The sequence below is a fragment of the Ranitomeya variabilis genome, chromosome 1 (assembly GCF_051348905.1).
Source record: "Ranitomeya variabilis isolate aRanVar5 chromosome 1, aRanVar5.hap1, whole genome shotgun sequence".
Taxonomy (NCBI): domain Eukaryota; kingdom Metazoa; phylum Chordata; class Amphibia; order Anura; family Dendrobatidae; genus Ranitomeya; species Ranitomeya variabilis.
In genome coordinates this window covers 1,041,203,670-1,041,226,843 of record NC_135232.1, presented here as the reverse complement: position 1 = coordinate 1,041,226,843, position 23,174 = coordinate 1,041,203,670, and the positions used below count along the sequence as shown (strand labels likewise).

Here is a 23,174-nt window from a genome sequence, read left to right as displayed (position 1 = left end):
AATTGTAAGTTCAAACATTGCAGTTATACAGTGGGTACGGAAAGTATTCAGTCTCCGTTAAATGTTTTACTGTTTGTTTCATTGCAGCCATTGGGTAAATTCAAAAAAGTTCATTTTTGTGCTCAATAATGTTCACTCTCCACCATATCTTGACTGCAAAAAAAAAGAAATGTAGAAATTTTTGGAAATTTGTTCAGAAAGAAAAACTGAAATATCACATGTTCATAGGTTTTCAGACTCTTTGCTCAGTATTGAGTAGAAGCACCCTTTCGACCTAATACAGAGATGAGTCTTCTTGGGAATGATGCAATAAGTTTTTCACACCTGGATTTGGGGATCCTCTGCCATTCTTTCTTTCAGATCCTCTCCAGTTCCATCAGATTGGATGGGGAATGTTGCTGGACAGCCATTTTCGGGTCTCTCCAGAGATGCTCAATTAGGTTTAGGTCAGGGCTCTGGCTGGGCCAGTCAAGAATGGCCACAGAATTGTTCTGAAGCCACTCTTTCGTTATTTTAGCTGTGTGCTTAGGGTCATTGTCTTGTTGGAAGGTGAACCTTCTACCAAGTCTGAGCTCCAGGACACTCTAAAAGAGATTTTCATCCAGGATATCTCTTTACTTGGCCGCATTCATGTTTCCTTCAATGACAGCCAGTTGTTCTGTAACTGCAACTGAAAAACACCCCCATAGCATGATGCTGCCACCACCATGTTTCACTGGTGGGATTGTATTGGGCAGGTGATGAGCAGTGCCTGGTTTTCTCCTCACATACCACTTAGAATTATCACCAAAAAGGTGTATCTTCGTCTCATCAGACCAGAGAATCTTATTTCTCATAGTCTGAGAGTCCTTCATGTGTTTTTTTAGCAAACTCTATGTGGGCTTTCATATGTCTTGCACTGAGGAGAGGTTTCCGTTGGGCCACTCTGCCATAAAGGCCTGACTCAGGGCCAGCTCCAGGTTTTTGAGGGCCCCGGGCGAAAGAGTCTCAGTGGGCCCCCTCTTTAACACATACCACGATTCATGATCGCATATAAACACAGCCATGTAGTATATATCACTGCCCACGTAGTATATAACACAGCCCATGTAGTATATAGCAGCCTACCCCACGCAGTATATAGCAGCCCATGTAGTATATAGCAGCCAACGTAGTATATAGCACAGCCCACGTAGTATATAGCAGCCCACATAGTATATAGCAGCCCACGTAGCATATAGCAGCCCATGTAGTATATAGCAGCCCACATAGTATATAGCACAGCCCACGTAGTATATAGCAGCCCACGTAGTATATAGCAGCCCAGCCCACGTAGTATATAGCAGCGCAGCCCACGTAGTATATAGCAGCCCAACCCACGTAGTATATAGCAGCCCAGCACACGTAGTATATAGCAGCCCAGCACACATAGTATATAGCAGCCCAGCCCACGTAGCATATAGCAGCCCAGCACACGTAGTATATAGCAGCCCAGCACACGTAGTATATAGCAGCCCAGCCCACGTAGTATATAGCAGCCCAGCACACGTAGTATATAGCAGCCCAGCCCACGTAGTATATAGCAGCGCAGCCCATGTAGTATAGAGCAGCCAACATAGTATATAGCAGCCCAGCCCACGTAGTATATAGCAGCCCAGCCCACGTAGTATATAGCAGCCCAGCACATGTAGTATATAGCAGCCCAGCCCACGTAGTATATAGCAGCGCAGCCCATGTAGTATATAGCAGCCCACGTATCATATAGCAGCCCACCACGTAGTATATAATACAGCCCAACCAGTATATAAGAGCCCATACCTTGTCCTCCCAGCCAGGCTCTGCATCCCCCCGGCCCCCGCAATCCTTTGCTCCAGGTGGCAGGTGCTGCACACTTCCTGTTTGTTGACGCTCGGCTCATTCTCCAGGCACTGGACGGTCGGAAGTCACTCTGCTCTGCGTATCCATGGCGACAGATTGTGGGCGGCTCTCCAGCAGCTGCAAAAGTCCCAAAGCTACGTGCTGCCTCTGCCTCCTCTCTTCTAGTGTGCACCTCAGACCGCAGATGCCTGCCTCAGGGGCCGCATGCGGGCAGCCTGCCCCTAACGCCGGCCCTGAATGGGCCCCCCTGTCTCGCCAGGGCCCCGGCACTTGCCCGGGTACGCCGGGTGCTGACGCCGGCCCTGGCCTGACTGGTGGAGGGCTGCAGTGATAGTTGACTTTGTGGGGCTTTCTCCCATCTCCCTACTGCATCTCTGGAGCTCAGCCACAGTGATCTTGGGGTTCTTCTTTACCTCTCTCACTAAGGCTCTTCTACCACCATTGCTCAGTTTTGCTGGAGGGCCAGGTCTAGGAAGACTTCTGGTGTTCCCAAACTTCTTCCATTTAAGGATTATGCGCTCTTAGGAACTTTGAGTACTGCAGAAATTCTTTTGTAACCTTGGCGAGATCTGTGCCTTGCCACAATTCTGTCTCTAAGCTTCTTGGCCAGTTCCTTTGACCTCATGATTCTCGTTTGGTCTGACCTCATGATTCTCGCTTGGTCTGACATGAACTGTGAGCTGTGAGGTCTTATATAGACAGGTGTGTGGCTTTCCAAATCAAGTCCTATCACTTTAATTTAATCTATCCATATTGTACTGCATGGCTATTTTAACATTTAAAATTCCTCAAAACTTAGAGATTTGAGATTATGAGGAGGATTTGGCGAGTTTCTGCTAAAAAACTCAGTTTACCTTGGTGTGTATTCATACTGATTTCTTTTTTCAGCATAAACTCTCCAAATCCTCAAATACTGGAAACTTTGTTCTGGTGATGTATTAATGTACTGATGGTGGTTCTATAGATGTATTTATGTAAGTACACCTTTAAATTTTTTGATGACAAACTAACATTTTTCTTTCATGCTTGTAAAGTGAACAATAAATAAATCCAATAAAAATCTAATGCATCCCAGATTGAGTGGTGTAATGATTATACAATTGACAAATATAACATTTGAGAGATGTTAAAACTAACCTTCTTGGAACTTGGTACTTCTACAATTAACATAATCAGTGCGGCAAAAGTTATTTTCAATGAATAGTATAGCTACATTGTAAAATAAAAATGCCAGTTACTTTACAAAACACTTCTGATGTAAGCAATCAAAGAATATACAAATGCCTCAAGCAATATGGTAAAAGATCAACATTCTTGTATGTGAGATTCTTAAAATCTCTTTTATCAGATACTGTAATACATTGTATGAATATCCATAAAATTATAAACATGCTTTTTTTAAATATTTGTGATTTTGTAACCTTTGAAGACTTACAGTAAAATTACTGTGGTAAAGCAATAATGAATTAAAAGTACTTTAAAATACACAGTTGTTCATTTCCTACTGTCTATTCTTGTATGAAAATCAGGTAAATGGCGTAAAAACAGTAATCAGCTACAATGTATGCAGAAAAAAAGGATAGAGATTTGTTTGAAACTCATTTGCCTATTTTGGCTGTGCACTATATGCCTCAACTAATTATGTGTAATGTGCAGTTAGATTACCTCCTCCTTAGGGTACTGTCACACAGTACCATTTTGATCGCTACGACGGTACGATTCGTGACGTTCTAGCGATATCGTTACGATATCGCAGTGTCTGACACGCAGCAGCGATCAGGGATCCTGCTGAGAATCGTACGTCGTAGCAGATCGTGTGGAACTTTCTTTCGTCGCTTGATCACCCGCTGACATCGCTGGATCGTTGTGTGTGACAGCGATCCAGCGATGTGTTCGCTTGTAACCAGGGTAAACATCGGGTAACTAAGCGCAGGGCCGCGCTTAGTAACCCGATGTTTACCCTGGTTACAAGCGTAAACGTAAAAAAACAAACAGTACATACTTACATTCCGGTGTCTGTCCTCCAGCGTCTCAGCTTCTCTCCACTGTGTGAGCGTCTGCCAGCCGGAAAGCGAGCACAGCGGTGACGTCTGACGTCACCGCTGTGCTTGCCGGCTATGGCGCTTACACAGTGGAGAGAAGCTGAGACGCTGGAGGACAGACACCGGAATGTGAGTATGTACTGTTTGTTTTTTTACGTTTATGCTGGTAACCACGGTAAACATCGGGTTACTAAGCGCGGCCCTGCGCTTAGTTACCCGATGTTTACCCTGGTTACCGGGGACTTCGGCATCGCTCCAGCGCCGTGATTGCAACGTGTGACCGCAGTCTACGACGCTGGAGCGATAATCATACGATCGCTGCGACGTCACGGATCGTGCCGTCGTAGCGATCAAAATGGTACTGTGTGACAGTACCCTTAGCTGGACTCAGATAAGTCTAAGGAGCATCCCAATCACGGAACATCTATAAAGAAAAATGTTGACTAGTAATACCCATTTCTCATAGTGCCAACACACAAAATTCAAATTTACTTTCTGTTAAATATTATAAAATGTATTGGTTTAAACTAAGAAGAATTTTTGAGGCATAAAGCCCCCTTCATGAGATAGAGTGGGATGTCTTCACCTCACCATATTAGCTAAAGGGACGTTGTGACTTAAAATGTATTATCATTTGAGGTCAAAGCACTTTATATTAATTATCAAAGAAACCACTTCAGGGCAGTCCAATGCTTTGCTCTTAGGCTACGTTCACATTTGCGGCCAGCGCCGCAGCGTCGGGCGCCGCAGCGGCGCCGCATGCGTCATGCGCCCCTATATTTAACATGGGGGCGCATGGACATGCGGCGCACTTGCGTTTTGCGCCGCATGCGTCGCTGCGGCGCCCGCGTCGGGTCGCAGAGGACGCAGCAAGTTGCATTTTTGCTGCGTCCAAATTCAATGAAAAAAACGACGCATGCGGCGCAAAACGCAGCGTTGTGCATGCGTTTTGCTGCGTTTTTGTTTGCGTTGTGCGCTGCGGCGCCGACGCTGCGGCGCACAACGCAAATGTGAACGTAGCCTTAGCCATACTCGGATGTTTCCTGCTATGTGTTGAGTCATTATCCTCCTTCTCCCCCTATGATTTGGATTTTTGTGAAATTTGAAGATGACCATTTTAATCTTCCTGACTGCTGCAATTATTTATTTAGTTATTTATTTTACTCACTTATATAGCACCATCAATTCAGCAGTACTTTACAAACATTATTGGAACTGGCCTCATTGGGGCTACCAATCTAGATTTCCTTTTAGAGTGTGGCATGAAACTGGTGAACCCAGAGGAAGCCCATGCACACACAGGGAGAAAATACAAACTCTTTGTAGATGTTGTCCTTGGTGGGATTTGTACCCCAGATCCCAGAGCTGCAAGGCTGCAGTGCTAACTACTGAGCCACCGGGCTGCCCATTATGTCTGGAGTGTTTATCTAAAGTTTAAGGGCTTTCCCTTCTTGTCTTTATTGCTCATATGTGAACTCTGTTGTCCTCTCTCTATTCTACAAAACCCCAGAAATATCTCCTACATTAACGGCTTAATCTTTTATAAAACATTATGACAGTCCTTTCTGATTGGCTGCACAATTCCATGAGTTATAGATGCAAGGCTATATGGATGTCTGTGCAGTCATGCCTGAAGACATGATCTTCTTGGACTGATGCAATCATCTACAATGTCCAAAATAGTGGCTAACTTTTTTTGTAAACTCTATTGAATCGAATCACAAATTGTTCAAATACTGTTCAAATGCTGTTTGCTCCAATACTGAAAAACCCAAGTATGGGATATCTGTGCATTTTGCACACTATTTTTGTGTGCAACTATTATTTTATAAAAAACAACAGTGTTTTTTATATAAATACTTTTAGGTACATATGTTACCTATAGTAATTTCATAGAATGTCTACATTTGTAAATGAAAATGAATTTTTCTTTTTGTTAAATTAGAGTATTGTTGAAATGTTATGTTTGGACCAGAAATAATAAGGAAAGGAAATTATAAGGAACAGTTAATAGTATTTGAGAAATATTTTTGTCATACATGTTAACCCCTTTCCAACATCGGACATAAATATACGCTGATGTCGGACTCCCTCCCTTTGATGTGGGCTCCGTCGGTGAGCCCACATCTTTCCCGGCACATGTCAGCATGTTTAACATGCGGTTTCATCAGTCGCGCCGGAAATTTGTCCATCAATGACCCCTGTCGCATGATTGCGGGTCACAGATGGGTTGGCATGAAAACCAAAGGTCTCCTGGAGACCTTTATGGTTGTCACCGCTGGATGGCTCTGAGTGCCACCAGTCATAGCAAGTCAGCAATTCTGCTACATACAGGCGATCTGATCATCGCCTATATGGAGCAGAGCCAATCAAACATGTGCGGCTTTTATGGAGTCTATTAAAGCATGCAAAAAGTAAAAAAGTTTTAAAAAAATATTGAAAAAAAGTTCAAATCACCCACTGTTAGGGGTCGAGTTCCCGCCTCTGCACAGGGGGAATCTCGAACCATCTCTGCTGCAGTCTCCCATTCTTCTCCAGCCGCAGTGGAGCCTGCTCAGCGGAGACGCCGGTCCCAGCATCTGGCTCAGCCTGATACAGTGTGGATGATTACTGCTGCCTTTCCAGGCTCAGCCATTGTAGCTTCTACTGGTCAGCGGCGAGCAGACGTCTCTGGGACTAAGTCCTGCTTTTTCCCTTCTGAGCATGCCCAGGGAAAGACCTCTCATTGGAGGTCGAGGGTCACATGCTCAGGTACTGCAGCAGATCCCATTGGTCCTCTAGGAAGGTCCTGAAGTTGCTGCATCTGTAAAAGGTTCACATGGCTGCATAGCCATGCGCTAGTATTAACCTAAGTCAGTGTTCCCCATCTCTGGTGCTCAAGAGCCACCAACAGGTCATGTTTTCAGGATTTCCTTAGTATTGCCCAGGTGATTGAATGGTTGCCTGTCCAGGTGATGCAATTATCACCTGTGCAATACTAAGGAAATCCTGAAAACATGACCTGTTGGTGGCTCTTGAGTACCAGAGTTGGGGAACTCTGACCTAAGTTATGAGCTCAGCGCCAGTGTGGTCATGCTTGCATGTGGTCAGGGTTCGGCTGAAATAAGCCCCTAGAATACCGACACGTCCGGTGAGGAGTTTGTGTATGTGGATTCAGGGTTTGTCTGAAATAAGCCCCTAGAATACCGGCACCTCAGGTGAGGAGTTTTGTGTGTGCTATGCTGACTGCACGACCACTGTCGGCTCTATTAGCTAGCTGTTCCCCTGTGAGGTTAACAGGGCACAGCATTCTCTTTCTCAAGTGAATCTGTGAAGTAACAGAGTTCGCTTATAAAGCCATATAGTACTGTCTTTTACTAGCAGCAGTTTCACTCCTGCACGGTGGACACCGGGTTCCGAACGCACCTTCTACTCAATATATATATATATATATGTATACTCGTGCATTCCGCCAACCCTAACACCCAACTTTCACCCTATTCAAAATAAAACAATAAAAAAAATCAAACATACACATATTTGGTATCACCGCGTTCAAAATCACCCGTTCTATCAATATTAAAAAAAAATAATTAATCCGATCGCTAAAAGGTGTAATGAGAAAAAAAGTCAAAATGCCAAAATTACATTTTTTGCTCGACACAACATTGCATTAAAATGCAATAACGGGTGATGAAAAGATCATATCTACACCATAATGATAGCATTAAAAACATCTGCTTAGCACGCAAAAAATAAGCTCTCACCCAACCCTAGATCATGAAAAAATAGAGATGCTATGGGTTTTGGAAAATGGTGCAATTTCTTTTTTAACAAACTTTGGCAAACAAGCAAAAACAACTGTGGGATTGTACTTTTTTTGAAATTTCACTGCACTTGGAATATTTTTCCCGTTTTCGAGTACATGTCATGGTAAAACCATTGAAAATAATGGTGTCGTTCAAAAGTACAAATCGTCCCACAAAAAATAAGCCATTACATGACCTATTGACAAAAAAATTAAAATGTTATGGCTCTGGGAAGAAGTGGAGCAAAAAATTAAAATGCAAAACCAAAAATACCTCTGGCCGTTAAGGTGTTAATATAACTTCTGACCATGACTGATATTTATTTTAGGTGAGAAATAATATTTCTACTTAAAACACCTATTTGTATATATGTGAGTGCTTTTCACTAAATTAGAATATCATCAAAAAGTTAATTTATTTAAGTTCTTCAATACAAAAAGTGAATCTCATATATTAAATAATGTCATTACAAACAGAGTGATCTATTTCAAGTGTTCATTTCTGTTAATGTTGATGATTATGGCTTACAGCCAATGAAAACCCCAAAGTCATTATCTCAGTAAATTAGAATAATTAACAAAAAACACCTGCAAAGCCTTTCTAAGCATTTAAAAATGTCCCTTAGTCTGTTTCAGTAGGCTACACAATCATGGGGAAGATAGCTGACTTGACAGTTATCCAGAAGGCAGTCATTGCCATACTCTACAAGGAGGGTAAGCCACAAAAGGTCATTGCTAAAGAAGCTGGCTGTTCACAGAGTGCCATATCCAAGCATATTAATAGAAAGTTGAGTGGAAGGAAAAAGTGTGGTAGAACAAGGTGCATAAGCAACTGGGATGACCATAACCTTGAAAGGATTGTTAAGGAAAGGCCATTCCAAAATTTCGGGGAGATTCACAAGGAGTGGACTGCTGCTGGAGTCATTGCTTCAAGAGCCACCACACACAGACTTATCCAGGACATAGGCTACAAGAGTCGCATTCCTTGTGATAAGCGGCTCATGACCAATAGACAACACCAGAAACGTCTTACCTGGTCCAAAGAGAAAAAGAACTGGACTGTTGCTCAGTGGTCCAATGTGTTGTTTTCAAATGAAAGTAAATTTTGCGTTTAATTTGGAAATCAAGATCCCAGAGTCTGGAGGAATAGTGGAGAGGCACACAATCTAAGCTGCTTGAGGTCTAGTGTGAAGTTTGCACAGTCAGTGATGGATTGGGGAGCTATGTCATCTGCTTTATAGGTCCACTGTATTTTATCAAGACTAAAGTCAGTGCAGCCGTCTACCAGGACATTTTAGAATATTTCAAGTTTTCTTCAAGCTTTTTGGAGATGGAAATTTCATTCTCCAGCAGGACTCGACACCTGTCCAAACTGACAAAAGTACCAATACCTGGTTTAAAAACAACAGTATATCTATGCTTCATTGCCCAGCAAACTCTCCTGACCTTAATGCAATAGACAATTTATGGGGTATTGTCAAGACGAAGATGAGAGATACCAAACCCAACAATGCAGGTGAGCTGAAGGCTGCTATCAAAGCAATCTGGGCTTTCATAATACCTCAGCAGTGCCACAGGCTGATTACCTCCATTTCATGCCACATTGATGCAATAATTAAGGCAAAAGGAACCCCGACCAATTATTGAGTGCATTTACTGAGCATACATTTCAGTAGGACAACATTTTGGATTTTAAAATCATTTTTCAAGCCGGTGTTATAAATTATTCTCATTTACTGAGATAATGACTTCTGGGTTTTCGTTGGCTGTAAGCCATAATCATCAACATTAACAGAAATAAACACTTGAAATAGATCACTCTGTTTGTAATGACTTTCACTTTTTGTATTAAAGAACTGAAATAAATTAACTCTTTGATGATATTCTAATTTAGTGAGAAGCACTTGTAGGTTGAGATATTGAAAATGAAAAATGTTTAACCCCTTTCTGTCAGCTGACGGAATAGTACGTCAGCTGGCAGATCCCCTGCTTTAAGGTGGGCTCCGGCGGTGAGCCCACCTTAAAGCCGCGACATGTCAGCTGTTCTGTACAGCTGACATGTGCGCGCAATGAGCGCGAGCGGAATCGCGATCCGCCCATGCCCATTAACTAGTTATATGCCGCCATCAAGCGCTGACAGCGGCATTTAACTAGCGCTCCCGGCCGCACGGCCGGAGGTGCTCGCACTGCTGACCCCCGTCACATGATCAGAGGTCAGCAGTGCATCGCCATAACAACCAGAGGTCTCCTTGAGACCTCTATGGTTGTTGATGGCCGATTGCTTTGAGCGCCACCCAATGGTCGGCGCTCAAAATACACCTGCCTTTCTGCTACATAGAGGTGATCTGTATGTCACCTCTATGCAGCAGAGCCGATCGAGTTGTGCATGCTTCTAGCCTCCTATGGAGGCTATTGAAGCATGCCAAAATTTTAAAAAAAGTGGTTAAAAATATAAAAAAAATAAAAAATATATAAAAGTTCAAATCACCCCCCTTTCGCCCCAATCAAAATAAAACTATTAAAACAAGTCAAACCTACACATATTTGGTATTGCCGAGTTCAGAATCACCAGATCTATCAATAAAAATAAAGGATTAACCCGACCGCTAAATGGCGTAGCGAGAAAAAAAATCAAAACGCCAAAATTATGTTTTTTTGGTCGCCGCAACATTGCATTAAAATGCAATAACGGGCGATCAAAAGAACGTATCTACACCAAAATGGTATCATTAAAAATGCCAGCTTGGCATGCAAAAAATAAACCCTCACCCGACCCCAGATCATGAAAATTGGAGATGCTACGGGTATCGGAAAATCGTGCAATTTTTTTTTTTTTTTTTCAGCAAACTTTGGAATTTTTTTTCACCACTTAGATAAAAAAATAACCTAGACATGTTTGGTGTCTAAGAACTCGAAATGACCTGGAGAATCATAATGGCAAGTCAGTTTTAGCATTTGGTGAACCTAGCAAAAAAGCCAAACAAAAAACAAGTGTGAGATTGCACTTTTTTTGCAATTTCATCACACTTGGAATTTTTTTCTCGTTTTCTGTTACATGGCATGGTAAAACCAATGGCATCTTTCAAAAGTACATCTCGTCCTGCAAAAAATAAGCCCGCACATGGCCATATGGATGGAAAAATAAAAAATTATGGCTCTGGGAAGGAGGGGAGCGAAAAACGAAAACAAAAAAACGGAAAAAGCTCCGGGGGTGAAGGGGTTAAAAAAAGTCATTGCTTAATAAATTCATAGTAAAACAATCAGCTGAAAGTGAAAGAAAGTGAGGCAATTAAACATCTAAAGAAAAAGGTTTAACATCTTATATAAGGAAAACTTTTTGTGTTGCACCTTTTCATTTAAAGTGCTTCAGACCTTTGGCCATTTAGAAACCTCTGTGAAGTAATGTAAGTAGCGACTACATTAGGCTGGATGTAAAGTGCAGCCAACTGCTTATAATAAGTGTTGAAAGCAAGGAGAGGCAGAATTTAATTGCAGCTGCAAGTGAGTGTTATAATAGTCAGTTTTTCAATCAACTCAGTTGAGATTCATGGTTTTTAAATGACCATTTCAGTTATTTATGGGACTTGTTTGTGATGTTTTTATTAAACACAAATTAAAAGAAGAGTGCCAGGATTTTTTATTTTTGTATTAATTAATACTGATGATATAATCAGTTATTTTTAATGCAAAATTAAATATACTACATTTATCATTTTCTATTTATTTTTTTTTTTCAGTCATTGGAGGCAGCCATTTGCATTTGAGAGCGTTAAGTGTGTGACATTTACACACCTCAAATATGACAGCCCATGGGCATAGAGACTGTGATCCCTGTCCAATCACATCTCTTGTATTGAGGCTGCCTTAGCTGTGACCTGGGCATGCCGCTTGGGTTTTCCATGTTACAGCTGTTGGAGGAGGTCCAGGCCTTCTTTGTGTAGCCTGCAGTTTATGCTGTGGGCTCCATTTTCCCTTTTCATCGCACATACTGCTCAGTGCATGCGATGACAGGAACCTGCGGGGAGATACTAATACATAAAAGATTGCACATGAGTCAACAGTGTGATGCAGCAGCAAAAAAAGCAAAAACAGTTCTTGGATGTATTAAGAGAAGCATATAGTTAGGCTCTCATGAAGTAATTATCCCGCTCCTCTCTTCCTTAGTCAGACTTCATCTGGAATAATATGTCTAGTTCTGGGTGTCATATTTTAAAAAAGACATAAAAAATGGAGAAAGTTCAGAGGAGAGCTATCAATATGGTGAGCTACTGCAAGCTATGTCCAACGAGGAACGGTTAAGGGATCAGGGAATGTTTAGCTGGCAAAAAAGAAGGCTAAGAGGAGACTTAAAGGGCCACTGTCACCCCCTCCAGCCGTTATAAACTAAAAGAGCCACCTTGTGCAGCAGTAATGCTGCATTCCAACAAGGTGGCTCTTTTAGTTTTTGGTGCATGTATTCCCAAAATAAAGCGTTTTATAACTTCTCCAAAATACCTGTCTTTCACCAGGGAGGCAGGTCCTCACCCCCCGCTTGAAACGCCACACTGCCGTCACTCAAATCTTCAGGGGCGCCAGGCGCCGCCCCCTCCACACTGTTTTCGCATGAAATCCGGCACCTGCGCTGTGTAGTACTGTCTGGTGCAGGCGCAGTGAGCTCTGGCCATCTGACGTCACAGCCAGGCTTGCAGACTGCGCCTGTGCGGCCACTTTGCTTGTGAATCCCAGCCCTGCACTCTGCATAATGCATAACACACTGCGGGACTGGGATTCACAAGGTGGGTGGCCGCACTGGCCGCACAGGCGCAGTCTGCAAGCCTGGCTGGGACGTCAGACGGCCAGAGCTCACTGCGCCTGCACCAGACAGTACTACACAGCGCAGGCACCGGATTTCATGAGAAAACAAAGCAGAGGGGGTGGCGCCCAGCGCCCCTGAAGATTTGAGTGACGGCAGTGTGACGTTTCAAGCAGGGGGGTGAGGACCTGCCACCCTGGCGAAAGACAGGTATTTTGGAGAAGTTATAAAACGCTTTATTTTGGGAATACATGCACCAAAAACTAAAAGAGCCACCTTGTTAGAATGCAGCATTACTGCTGCACAAGGTGGCTCTTTTAGTTTATAACGGCTGGAGGGGGTGACAGTGGCCCTTTAACAGCTGCCTATAAATATTTGAAGCCATGTTCCAGTACATAGGGTTCATCCTTACTCTCATGCACACGGAAACACAAGAAACAATGGAATGAAACTGAAAGGGAAAATATACGAATTAGCTATTAGAGAAAAAAAATTGACAGTAAGGGTGATCAATAAGTACATTAAGCTGCCACAAGAAGTGGTGAGTTCTCCTTCAATAAAAGCCTTCAAACAGAGACTGGGCAGACATATATCTGAGAAGGGTTAGTGAATCCTGCATGGAGCAGGGGTTGGACATGATGACCCTTCCAACTCTAACATTCAATGATTCTATGATTAACATATACAAAGAAGGGAACATCCACCAGGATGGTGGACATATACCAGGATGAGGGACATATATCAGGGAGAGGGACATATTTCAGTATGGGAGGATGGGGAGCATATACAACAATAGGGGGCATATACCAGGATAGAGACATATACCAGGATGGGGGAACATATACCAGGATGGAGGACATATATAAGGATGGGGGACATATAGAAGGATGTAGGGCATATACCAGGATGGAGACATATGCCAGAATGGGGCAACATATAAAAGGATAAGGGACATATACCAGGATGGGGATGCATATACAAGGATGTGGACCATATACCAGGATGGGAACAAACAGCAGAAAGCGGGACAAATGCCACGATGGGGACCATGATGGGTGTACATATACCAGGATGGGGGACGTATACCAGGATGGGAGAAGGTATACTAGGATGGGGGACATATACAAGGATGGGGAAAAAATCCCAGGATTGATGAACATATACCAGGAAGCACTATATTATACTGTTGGGAACATTTTAGTGTGCAGCACTATATGGGGCCATTATACTGTGGGGCACTTTATGAGGCCATTATAATGTGGGGCACTACATGTGACCACTACACTGTGAGGCACTATATGAGGCCATTAAACTGTGGGGCACATAATACTGTGGGGTACATTTACTGTGGGGCAATAAAAGGAGCCAATATACTGTAGGGCACTTTATAGAACCATTATAATGTGGAGAACTACATGGAGCACATTATACTATGGCTTACTATATGGGACCATTATACCGTTTAGCATTATGTGGAGCCACTATACAGAGGGCAGCATGACTCAGTGACTCTGATGAGAGGTATAGTTATTGATATCACCTTGGTTCAGAGCCACCGGATCTCACTGAGCGCAGCGGGACTTAAAGTGGCTGTATCAGCCTATGGAGCTGCATTCTCTGAATACAGCTCCATAATCATTGGAAGTCCTATTTGGGTATTGTTGTGGGAATGCCATGGACTAGGAATAAATTGGTGAATGAGGGACAGCGTGTTGTCGTTATTTCTCTTTTTATGTTTTTCAGGTTTCTATTTGTGGACTACAGCAGACTCAGTGGACTATAGTGGACCTGCATGGCTTTTTAAAAAATCGATAAATTGGTCAACCAGAAAAAGTTTCAGGGAGTGGTGTTTTTTCAAATAAAGTTTATTTTTTCAATCTTTGTAGGTTTTTTTCATCACTAGGTTAGTAATGGGGGTGCTTATGATACATCGAGCAGCACCAACTAACAGAATCATGGCTGCCGGCCATACTCCGTGACACTGTCTACTTTTCAGTATGTGATTTTGTGATCATGCAAATAAATAAATAAATAAATAAAAAGTACCACAGATTTTGGATGACAATTATGATTATGTAATTGCTGTGCTAAAACAATGTTTTTTTTTCCTCTGAAACAGAGACATTCTTGTTCATGGACTGTGTCTGGTATTGCAACTTATTCCTACTACATACAGTAATATTCCACAGTTTATGTAGGGATAATCAAATATATTTACTAATTGCCAAAGGCAAAACAAAATGCTAGAAAAAAGAGTTTAAAGGGGTTGTCCCGTCCAACTCAATAAGTCTGCAGTCACTCTGTGGGCTGCGGCGATTCGCTAGTTTCAGACTCAGGACTAGAAAATATGTATGAGTTATACATACTTCCAGGGTGTGGGCGCGAACACTTATTGAGCGAGGCTGTGCCCCATCTAGTGACATGACCAGCCAGTGGGCGTGGCCACCTAGAGGGCTCTGTGTCGCTCAATACAAGTGTATGAAAACTGAGGCCACACCCACTGCCCTGGAGTAAGTATAACTGATACATATCCTCTGGTCCTGGGTCTAAAACCATAGAATTATCACAGCGCACAATGCATGCGCTGGGGGATTCATATGTCTGCAATCACACTGAGTGACGGCAGACTTATGATTTCCTATAAGAAGATAGTCTTATTCTAAACTAAAAGCACAAAGGTCTCTAAATATGAGCATCTTTTCTTGAATATGTACTCTCTGTATTTTTTCATAATATTCTCCTAAATCCTTCCCAGTAAAGGTTATTAGTATATGTAACTGTATAAATGCAATACATTGTGCGAGTGATGTTCATTAGAGATGAGTGAGCACTTAAATGCTCAGATGGTCATTACTGAAACTGGGCAATTCCTAATGCTCAGGTGCTTGTTTCAAGTATGAAGTATAAAGGGAGTTAAGGGAAATCTGAGCATTTCTCCCGAAGACCCTGCAAGGGGGTATGGGGGCCAGTGAAAATGTTCAAATGTGTGGAAATAGTACTAACTAGAAGGAGAACAGCATGGAAAAGACCCCTGGAAGCATCTCTGACTCCCGGATCGCTGCTGAGAACAATGGTGTGACACTTTTACTGAACTATAAGGACTGACCATAAAACATTCCAAATCGACAAGAAATTACATTTTACAGGAAAAAAATGGTAAGAAACACCGACATAATACCTTGTATATAAGGCAACATTTTAAAAGGGTTTAAAAAAATTATAAATTTATAAATTTAAATAAACCAAAATTGAATTATTTATTAAAGCAGGAAATGTCAGTGTCATTATGAAGGTAGCAAGAGCTGTCCAAAATTAGGTACTCAGAGGGAGTCAGAAAGTTTTAGACATAAATCGAGCCTCATACATATTCTGTTCAAATTGTCATGTATTTGCACTCTGAAATAATAGTCTCATAAAGGATATGCACTATGTGTAAATCCTGCCAAACATTACAAGCATGGTCATCAATATAGCCTTGAAGGCACCAACTGTATTGCCTCATTCAAATATTGTAAACAAAGTGTATTTATACTCATAAATGCTTTGCACAAAGTGCAAAGTCAGGCAAAAATTATAAAAAGGGTTATCCAGAATATTAAAAATACTTTATGTGCTGGTATCATCTGGTTATATGTAAAAGTCAAATCTAAGCCAGGCTTTGTTCATTGTTATTAGAGTGAGACGGTCAGCATTTTATGTTGAAAGGTGAAAATGTCTCTGTTATGACCCCCTGTGGCACATAAAATCCACCCAGACTAGATGTTAGCGGTGAGGCAGTCCAACACCTCCAAGGCATAGAGGGACAGCTCATGCCAGGTGTCCAGCTTTGAGACCCAATACCTGAAGGTCGCAGAGAACTTTTCCATCCTTGTCAAAAATACATGATCATGAGGGCATGGATGCTTGCAGACTGTCATGAAATTGTTTCAGGCTTTTGACAGTGTAGTCCTTCCTCTGCTGCACCTGATGTGTTTCCTTCACCTCTCCTCCTTGGCTGGGAAAGGAAACTTGCCCCCTGCCACTAGTGTTTTTTCAACATATTTCCACAATGGCCTCCTAGTATAGCACTATTTTAGAAGACCTTTCTGCCTCAGGAAGAAGAAATGAAAAGTTCTCCTTATAGCGTAGGTCTAGCAGGGTGAAAAAACAGCACTCTTTTTTGTGCAAGATGAATGAAATGCAAGGGTCATGGGAAAGGCAGCAGTATATAATTTTGGCTATATGTGCCAAGCTCCTTACAGCAAAAAATTCCCTGTCTCTGCCATGATGACAAATCTCCATCTGCTCCTCCTCCCTCTCTTCCTCCTCATTCACTCGTCACCCCATCCATGTAGGAGAGACGGGACGAAGGTTGTAAGGGTACTAGCCTCTGTTGTCTTAGCCACCAGATCCTGTTCCTACTCCTGTTACTCAGGGTTCACCTCCTCATTGTTGCCAAATCTGCATTGAGCAGAAGAGATGGGGCTGTGTAGTATCTCCCTATTTCATGTCTTCCTCCTTATCCCCCTGGTACAAATGCAAAGCTTCAATGTTTAGTTGTCAGCAGCGACTGTTTAAGTAGGCACAGAAGCAGGATTGCTATGCTGACTATATCATCTTCACTGCTCATCATCTTTGTGGAGTCCTCAAAGTCTTGGAGAACTGCACAAATGTCAAACATTCATGCCCGCTCTTCAGCTTTTATGTGCGAAGGCTGACCAGAATACCAATAAGCGTTTTGGAGCTGGTATTTCACAACTGGCCTCTGCTGCTTACAAAGCCTTGCCAGCATATGAAGTGTGTAGTTCCAGCATTTGGGCATGTTGCACACCAGTCATTGAGCTGGCACTTGCATGCACTGAAGCAGTAGTGCCAGCAGCTGTAGCTGACTTGTGGAAATGGGCGCTGACATGGCGCACCTTCACCAGCATTTCTATCAAATCTGGGTAGGTTTTTAGAAACTGCTGAACTACCAAGTTGAGCATGTGTCAAGCACAGTATGTGTGTGAGCTTGCCAAGCTTCACAGCCACCACCAGATTATTGCCTTTATCATTATTATCTTTAGCAGGGCCTGTTGCCGCTTCACTGAAGCTGTGCTGCAAAGCTTCCAGCTGATGTGGACAATATATTCTGAAATAGCACATCAGAGATGGAGGATGAGGAGGAGTAGGAGGGGCTTCAGGAACTGGTGTGAGAGGTGGAGTAAACCCTGACAGAAGTATTGCCAGTAAACTTTGGCATGAGTAGAATATGTACCCTGCCAGGGTGGGACTCGGCGCCGGTCTCCACAATGTTCACAAAGTATGCCATTAGGGAAATGTAGCATCTTTGGCCACAAGCGCTTATTCACATGTCAGTCATTATGTGGGCATTCCCAGTATCCGTGTTGGTAAGGGCATGGGTGATGTTCCTGGACACATGCTTGTACAAGGCAGGGAGGCCACAACTTAAGAAATAGTGGTGGCTGGGGACCGAGTACCGAGGGACCAAATTTCTACACCTGTACCAGGCCAAATTTTGTTTTAATTTGGAAGAGATGAAATTTACCACAAACAAACTTCTAGAGCATATTTGAGAATAGTCAATTTTGGAAAAAAACTAATTTCTACACCTTCAGGACAATTTTTGATTTTAATACAATGAGACTAAATTTCTCACAAACCGAGTTCTACAGTATATGTGACAATACTCAATTTTTGAATATCCAAATTTCTACACCTATACCAGGCCAACACAGTTTTTTTATGTCAAACAAATGAAATTTCACGTGAACCATGTGTGATAGTATGTATCACAAGTAGAGATGAGCAAAACCATGCATGTTTGGGTTTGCCAGGTTCGATGAACATACAGTAAAAAAGTTGGATTTAGGTCCAAACTTTATCTTGAACTTTACCCTGAACCCTAACCCAATACAAATCAATGGGGACCCAAACTTTTATGCTTTAAAATGGCTGTAAAATAGTCATATTGAGGGCTATGGGGATGCAAAAGGATGCTAAATGGGAATAAAAACAGGATAATTGCCCTGAAAACAAACATGGATAGGAAAATGTCTTAAATAAGTTCTTTCATCATTATTTCTAATTTCACCAAAAGAGCATTGGCCACAGTACCCCTATATTAGCAGCTTACAGATTTCACTCACATAGCATAACACATTTTTCCCACAGGAGCTGATAATAAATGTCAGCCACACATCATATTTTCAAGTTTCCCTGAGAAAGATGATTAAAAATTTCACACTCAGAAAATGGGGCATAGTACCCCATATCTCAAAAATGTCTTCTCCAGTACATATGTTACAAATGCTGCCAATGAAAAGCTGGTAGTATGATCTTGGACTTAACTAGTAGTCCACAGCAAAGCTTACAGTCAAATTAAACATTTCACCCAGATAGCATGTTGTAGACACATTTCCCCCACAGTTCCAGAATTTCACCTCCAGTAGCGTACAAGCAGCCACAGAAAAAAAGCTTGTAGTTTGATTCTGGATTCAGCTTTCGGTCTGCACGATACTTGCTGCTGCCAGTCCCAGCCCTTTTGCCTCAGGACACCTCCCAATGTTCTTGGCCTAGGGTTCTGGGGGACTGAAGTGTTTCCATCGCGAAAATGAGCTTTCAGATCAGGCAACCATGCCTGAATACTTCAGCCAGAGATAATGGAATTCTACTCTGTTTCTATTTTCTTGTTTGCGCCAACTAGGACCATGATTAAGAGGTGACCCGGTGGATCACAACATGAAGGAACTGGATGCACTCTCAGCCATCCAATCTCAAGCCACCCACTGGCAGGGTTGCAGAGTACACAAGAATACCAGAGAATCAGTTTTCTATTCCGGAGATTTAACCTGTACCACTTCCAAGAAAGGCAGCTGTCAAGCAAATTAACCATTTCTCAACTGAGTCAGCAGCTAATATTGCAAGACAGAATAGCCAGCCATCCATGACAATGTAGAGGCTCTGTAATAGCAATCAGTAGTTAAATCCTTTAATGGGCTTTGGACCCAGCCACAAAGGTAGAGAAAAATTATTTTTTATGCACACTACTCGCACAGACAAGCCTGCAGAGTACAGAGAGGCTTTTGGGCACAGTACCCCCACAGAAGGCAATAACAAATTTCACCCACAGAGCATGTTTACACATTTATCCCACAGAAACACAATTTCTAAACCTGTACCAGCCCAATAATTTTATTTTTTTTAAACCAATAAAATTTCACATGAAGCAAGTTTTAAACCAATTGTGACAATAGTCAATTTTTGAACAACCAAATTTCTGCAGCTGCACCAGGCCAATTTTGGATTTTATTTCAAACCAAAGAAAATTCACAAGAAAAACCATCATGGAGGAATATAAGGCAACAAAATGTACCCTAGAATACATTAATACTGTATGGATGAGCAATATAATACCAATACAGTTTTTAACAAGTTTTTTTCAGGTTAAATACCACCAAAATGTACCCAAAATCATGTAATAATGCTTGGATGGGCAATATAATACCAATACATTTTTTAACAATTTCATTGAGGGTTATATGCCACTCAAATATACCCACAAAAATGTAATACCCGACTTATATAAATAAAAAAAATGGGCAACAGCCCCTTGTGTCACCTCCACCATCTGATACTCTGGCATAGAAGGTGAGGAACTTCAAGGCCAGTATGCTCTCTCGGGGAGGTAGTAGCCTTGTCTTGAGCTGGATCAAGGAGCATCTCCAAGCCACATTCATTCCTCAAGAATTGTTCATCTTGCTCCCTTCCTTCTGTGATCACACCCACTGCATACCAGCAATATTGCCCCTTTATTTTGAGAATGTGACCCTGGTCTCTTGCAACCTGCCTAGGCCCCACAGTCTGCTCACCAGTTCCTGTATCCTGGCTCTCCTGCCCACAATTTGCAAGAATCCCAGAGATAATGATGCCACCTATGTTTGGCCTTAGTTGCTCTGGGTAATCAGCTGGATCAAGAACACAGATTCTTGTCATCTCTGCTGGTATGCCAGCTTCCTCCCGCTGAAATATTCCACTGGTCATTCCCTCCAGAGTCTCACATGGTTTGGCCATCTTTGATGCCCACTAAACACGTTACACTTTATATATGACTAATTTAATACAGTAAAACATTTTAACATTTTTATTGGATACTACAGAATATTGTTTGGGTGGGAAATGTAATCCAACACTTTTTTAGTTTTTTTTTGGTTTGTTAGATACCACGGAGAGGTCCCAGAAGACTGGATATCAGGAGGAGTCCCAGGAAACTATAGGCCTGTGAGTCTTACTTCTATAGCAGGAAAAAGCATTGAGCAAATTATTAACCCTGCTGTTCTGTTCGGGTCATAGTGACCCGAACAGACTTTTTGCGGCCCTGTAGATTTTTTTCTGTAAGTCTCTAAAACTTGAGACTCCTTGACTTTTCCTCATTTGGGGGGACCTACATATGAGTATATATATATATTTTTTTTTCCGTTTACTTTTTGCTACACGAAAAAAGTTACACTAGTTCTGTTCGGGTCATAGTGACCCGGCATCGTTTTTTACAGCTGTGAGGCCATATTTTCAGTGAAATAAAGGACTTATAACCTCAGTTGGGTCTATTTATTGCATCTACTATTGTATATCAATTGATTTTTTTCCTAAATTATTTCAATGGGGTCGTACGCGCGCTCTACCGGGGGTATGCATTGAGATCTGCGCACCATAAAAATGGCTTTCTATTGATTATTTTTGGTGCGCAGTCTATTCTAAAATGTAGAGTGCATCCAGAGAGATCACTAGGTGTGCACTACACGTGTATATTTTGCGCAGAACGGACTGCTCAGAACGCGCTGTCTAAGACGGTTTTTGTTTGTAAATCTGAGCTGTAAAGTCTTGCAAATAATTTTTTTGGCTAAGTAAGTCTGTCTTCCTGGCTTATCTGCTTGTTTTCAGAAGTTTTCAAAATGTTTGATTTGATTGTTTTGATTTTTTTTTTTTTTTACAAAAATGTGTATTTTTCTATTTTCGTTTTGCTCATTGATCTGTTTTTTCAGAATAAAAACAAAAAAAAAAAGATTTCTGTTTCATTTTTCTTTTTTTTACTACCAAACATGTTCACAAACAGTCTAGTAAGCAAAAAGTTATAAAAAAAAATGAGTTAGAGTGTCTAAAATCAAGGTTTAATAAGCCGGGTCATAGTGACCCGAACAGAACTAGTGTATAGTAAATGCGAACAGAACAGCAGGGTTAAACAACATGTATGCAAGTACTTGGATGTGAATTAAGTGATTAACCAGAGCCAGCATCAGTCTGTAACTAATAAGTCATGTCAGATTAAATTAATTTCTTTCTGTGATAGAATCACTGACTTGGTGGTTCAGGGTAATGTAGTAGATATAGTATACCTTGACTTCAGCAATGCATTTGACAAAGAATCACCTACCAGTCTTAATGAAAAAATGACCAACTATGGAATGGACAAGGATTCATAACTGGTTTAGTGATAGGACCCAAAGAGAGATCACAGATGGCTGCACATTCAGTTGGAAGAATGTCACAAGTGGGGTATCTGTTATGACCCCAATGGCGAGGGTCTCAGAGATATCAGCAAGTCTGCAAAGTACAAAAATCCAGCTCATAGGGCAGTGGTAACTGGGTTGACCATATATCTACTCCTAACGCCAACCCTAGAAGTAGCCGGGGAACATGCCTACGTTGGTCGCTAGATGTCTCGCGCCAGCCGGAGAGCTAACTACCCCTAGAAGAGGAAAACAAAGACCTCTCTTGCCTCCAGAGAAAGGACCCCAAAAGTAGGATACAAGCCCCCCACAAATAATAACGGTGAGGTAAGAGGAAATGACAAACACAGAGATGAACTAGGTTTAGCACAGAGAGGCCCACTTACTAATAGCAGAATATAGTAAGATAACTTATATGGTCAACAAAAACCCTATCAAAAATCCACGCTGGAGATTCAAGAACCCCCGAACCGTCTAACGGCCCGGGGGGAGAACACCAGCCGCCCTAGAGCTTCCAGCAAGGTCAGGATACAGATAATATACAAGCTGGACAAAAAATGCAAACAATAACGAATTGCAAAAAGCAAAAAAGCAGACTTAGCTTAATCAAGCAGGAACCAGGATCAGTAGACAAGAGCACTACAGATTAGCTCTGATATCAACGTTGCCAGGCATTGAACTGAAGGTCCAGGGAGCTTATATAGCAACACCCCTGACCTAACGACCCAGGTGAGCATAAAAGGAATGACTGACAAACCCAGAGTCAAATCACTAGTAGCCACTAGAGGGAGCCAAAAAGTAAATTCACAACAGTACCCCCCCCTTAGTGAGGGGTCACCGAACCCTCACCAAGACCACCAGGGCGATCAGGATGAGCGGCGTGAAAGGCACGAACTAAATCGGCCGCATGCACATCAGAGGCGACCACCCAGGAATTATCCTCCTGACCATAGCCCTTCCACTTGACCAGGTACTGAAGCCTCCGCCTGGAGAGACGAGAATCTAAGATCTTCTCCACCACGTACTCCAACTCGCCCTCAACCAACACCGGAGCAGGAGGCTCAGCAGAAGGAACCACAGGCACAACGTACCGCCGCAACAAGGACCTATGAAATACGTTGTGAATGGCAAACGACACCGGAAGATCCAGGCGAAAGGATACAGGATTAAGGATCTCCAATATCTTGTAAGGACCAATGAATCGAGGCTTA

At 42.2% G+C, this 23,174-nt stretch overlaps 1 protein-coding gene across 4 annotated transcripts in view; it reads right to left on the bottom strand.

The window, feature by feature from the left end:
* SGCZ (sarcoglycan zeta) overlaps nucleotides 1-23,174 on the bottom strand; it is a 1,541,618-nt gene that overhangs the window by 764,129 nt on the left and 754,315 nt on the right. The gene's annotated exons all lie outside the window — the stretch shown is intronic.